The sequence below is a fragment of the Papilio machaon genome, chromosome W (assembly GCF_912999745.1).
Source record: "Papilio machaon chromosome W, ilPapMach1.1, whole genome shotgun sequence".
NCBI lineage: Eukaryota > Metazoa > Arthropoda > Insecta > Lepidoptera > Papilionidae > Papilio > Papilio machaon.
This window is the reverse complement of record NC_060015.1, coordinates 5385252-5389508: the sequence shown is the minus strand read 5'-3', so window position 1 is coordinate 5389508 and position 4257 is coordinate 5385252. Positions and strand designations below refer to the sequence as shown.

General features: G+C 28.5%; 1 long non-coding RNA gene across 1 annotated transcript; it reads right to left on the bottom strand.

Annotated features, from left to right (window-relative positions):
- Positions 1 to 3332: 3332 nt before the first annotated feature.
- On the bottom strand, positions 3333 to 4257 carry LOC123723357. Its single transcript, XR_006756716.1, has 3 exons — positions 4097 to 4257; positions 3646 to 3736; positions 3333 to 3418 (listed from the first exon to the last, which is right to left on the bottom strand). It is a non-coding gene; the product is annotated as an uncharacterized LOC123723357 (long non-coding RNA).

The window sequence follows — 4257 nt, the reverse complement described above, 5'->3', positions numbered from 1 at the left end:
TGCTATAAAAGAAAAAGTTTATGGAAAACCCATCAGGGACTTGGCTGACTTGAGGGCGAGGATCACAGAGGCCGCGGAATCAATTAATAATAGAAGATTTGTTCGTCATATCTCCCGCTCATTTTTAAAACGATGTAGGGCGTGTATTTATGTTGGTGGTAGACATTTCGAGCATTTTATTTGAATAAATAATTATAATTTTGTTTAATTTTTGTGTTTAATTGAAAACCATTGCAATACCATACAATTACCTACATATCTTTTTAAGTTTCAAGGAACAGAATAGACATTTAAAAATGTATTTGCGTACGAATTTGAGACTATTGCTTTATTGGTATGTTTTGTTTTGAAGGGGTATTGTTCCCAAAAAATATTTTTAAATGTCCTAGTATGAATTTTTTAAGTAAGTGTTATACCGTTTTGGAATTGCAATGAAATTACCTAACTTTTTAAGTTACTCGCCGGAGTTGCATAGTACATTTTTTTTTCAGTACACTTGGAGGAAGTTGAGTGAAATCGTAATTACTAAGTCCTTGACTGGACAAGATCTTAATTTTCTTTAAAATCTTTGTTAGATATGTAATGTTTTTTTATTTCATATTGATAAAGGGTTATTGACGATAACATAACAGCTTTTTTTTTTTTAAATATAGCAATATTTGTAGGTCATCGGTAACAAAATCGCCCCACAAGGTGTAAAATTTTTAGTTTTTAAAAAATGCCATTTATTTTTTTTAATACCCAGAGGGGAATTTTTATTTTATTTTTCTGGTGACCCTTGTGACCTCCCCTATCACCCCCCTTCCTATGTACGTAACCTTTTGGGACACCCTGTATACTACACTCACAAACATATAATTAATATTTATTAATATTATATATATATAATAATAATAAGAAATATTAATTTAAATGTATATATAATTAATATTATATATACATTTAAATTAATATTTCCAAATATTAATTTAAATACTTTATATCTTTTTAAAAGAGAAATTTATAAAAATTCGGAGCGACCTTTAGAAAATAAAATTTTGACGTCAAATTTTCAGAATCTTTATATTATTTTACACTTAAAAAGATGAAATGACGAGAAAAAAAAAATTAGAACAAAAAAATCTGATTTTCGGCAATTTTGGAATTTTTCAAAAATTCTGAGCGACCTTTTAATATTTTTTTTTAACCTGTCCTTTGGTGGAGGTTCTTAAAACATAGTAAACTCACATATTTTCACACGAGAATCGAAAAAAACAAAAATTTTATTTTTTTGGGCCACCCTAATATATATAGATTAGACATGATGTTTTATTTTTAAATGTTTTTTTAATTTAGGATAAAAAATAAATAGACCAATGTTTTTTATAGAAATATTTATTTTCCTTAAACTTTTATTTAAATTACATCTAAATTATATTAATAAAAACAAGTTTTATTTAGAAATCAAAGCAAAGAATTAATAAAATTTAACAACAAACAAAACATAGACATTTCTCTGTTTTTTCTAAGAGATAACATATGACCATACAAATGTATAATAGTTTTCAGATATCTTGGCAGCTCTTAACATCGCGCAAGTCGCAGTAATGGAGCGCAATGAGTTTCGAAGCGCGCACATAACCTTGAGCTGCCAAAATATTTGAAAAGAACTATAAACTGACCAAAACCACAGTAAGGTAGAAGAATTAATAAGGAAATTGCCACAACATTAACACAAACAGTACTTACATAGTACTTCAATAAATTAAAAATAAATGCTGCCAAATTTAGAATGGTCAATAAAGGACTACTTGTTCATTGGTTTCTGAGACCAAAATCCGTGTATAAAACATATTATCTTTTTTATCAAAGGTATTTGAGAGGGATAACGATATGTTTTATTTAGGAATTTCGGTCTTAGAAACCAACTATAAGTGGTTAAAATTAGTATGTGAACTTTATTAAAATAATTGGAAACTTTAACCACAGTATTACGAGATATTAAGTCCGCTATACATCTTCAGTTAAAACTGTTTGTAGCTGGTTTAAAAAGTACATTTGTAATAAACCCATGCAATGAAAAAGAACCATTTGAAATTATAATTTTATCATTAAACCTTTTTTCCTATTTCCACGACGTAAATACCTTGTATTCTTATTTATGGGAATATTTTGCGGAATTGCCTTTTATAATTAATATATTTAAATAATTAAAATTAACTCTCACATAAGTAGAGTGTTATAAATAAAGAAAGAATAGAAAATGTTTCATATTTGCTTATAAAGTCAAACCTGGATAAGCGAGAGTCCGGATTCGAAGGACTACTTCCAAAAGCGAGAAACTATGGATGGAGAGAAACCTCTAAAAACGAAAAACTCTGGATAGAGAGAAACCTCTTAAAGCGAAAAACTCTGGATAGAGAGAAACCTCTTAAAGCGAAAAACTCTGGATAGAGAGAAACCTCTTAAAGCGAAAAACTCTGGATAGAGAGAAACCTCTAAAAGCGAAAAACTCTGGATAGAGAGAAACCTCTAAAAGCGAAAAACTCTGGATAGAGAGAAACCTTGAAAAGCGAGAAAAATCACGCAAAATCGCGGTTCATTGGATTCTCACTTATCAGTTTTCGACTATAAATATTATAACAATTGTAACATAACTTTTATATGTAACAATAACTTGCAAAGTAAAAAATTAAACTTTAATATATTAGATATATGTAAAGAGAAACCTGTCTCTTATATTAATAATATTTAAATCAACTAAAACAGATAATAAAAGTACAATTCCACTGCGGAAATACGTATCACATTTAAACAAGTTTTTCAACAATGGAAACCGACAGCATTGTTTTATTTGGCTCTCCTCGCGTTAAAGTCGACCACAGCCTGTACATCCTCTTTGAGGATTTTAACCATCGCTATATTTTGCTTTCTATCTTCTGTGATAACATCTCTCATTCTAGATATCATCTCTTCAAATATTGCATCAGACATATCTTGTAATCTACAATATCATTACTGGTCAAATAAATAAAACAAAAATGTCGACAAATTAAAATGATTTTTAAATTGCATAATAATTGTATTGTCATCAAAAGTACAGTTTAACAAATTTTTAGTTTCATATTTAAAAAAAAAAAATAATTATAAAACACATTCATCCAAATAATTAGATACTAGACTTTGTGAAAATGTCATTTGACATTCAAAATGCAATTAGGTCGAAAATATGTCAAAGTAACATACATAATTGCAGCATTATAGCTCTTATGACATTTTTTGTAAGAGATTTAATACTAATTGGGAAGAGATTTAAATTCTCTGACTATACCTTTTGAATTTGTAATTGAGATCCCTCAGCGTCTCCTCGTACACCTCGTGGTGTACCCTCTTCAACTCACTGAACCTCTTCTGTGTCTCCACAAATGTCTTGATGAATCTAAAAAAATAAAATATTTAATGACTATTAGCGAATTTAGTTACACAATTTACTACCCTTCACATTTTGCTACCCCTTTACATTTTTAAATTCAAAATTATTTATTTTCGGACGAAAAAAATCTATATTGTGTCACTTATACCACTTCCAAGAAAATTTTACTAGCCCTGACCTTTTTACCATCCCTTTATTTTTTTACAGACAGACAAACATCAATACATTATTACCTTCTATCAGTGTTATGATGTATTTCTACGAGCGTTGTATCCAATTTCTCCAAAATACATCGAATATTCTCATCGTAGCTATGTCTTTCATCTGGGGTCATTTAAAAAGCAAAAAATAAAAAAACAAAAAAAAATCAGTCATTTTATATATAAATTCAAATGGTTCTTTATTTTTATTTTTTTAATTTTGTCATCATAAACAGTGTAGATATTATTTTCTTGGTTTATACGTGAAAGTTTGATTTGAGCAGTTTCAGAAATTAATTTGAAATTTTCGTTTAATAAAAATGTTTAGAACCCCACATTTTGTGCCTCGATTCTTTGACAATGTACAAATGTTTTCAGACATCTTAGAGGCTCTTAAATTCTTGCGAATCGCACATGACCTTGAGCCGCCAAGATATTTGAAATGACTTATACACATATTTGTCTAAAATAATAGAAAACTTACCTCTACTAGTGCTGGGTATACATTGATCAAACCAATTATTCACAAAAGAAGAGGAGATATTCTCTGAGCTGTGTATTGGGGTATTAGATAATACACTTTCTATTATCCTTTTTTTATTAATTTCTGGTAATTCAGAAGATTTTCTTTTAACTAATTTATTC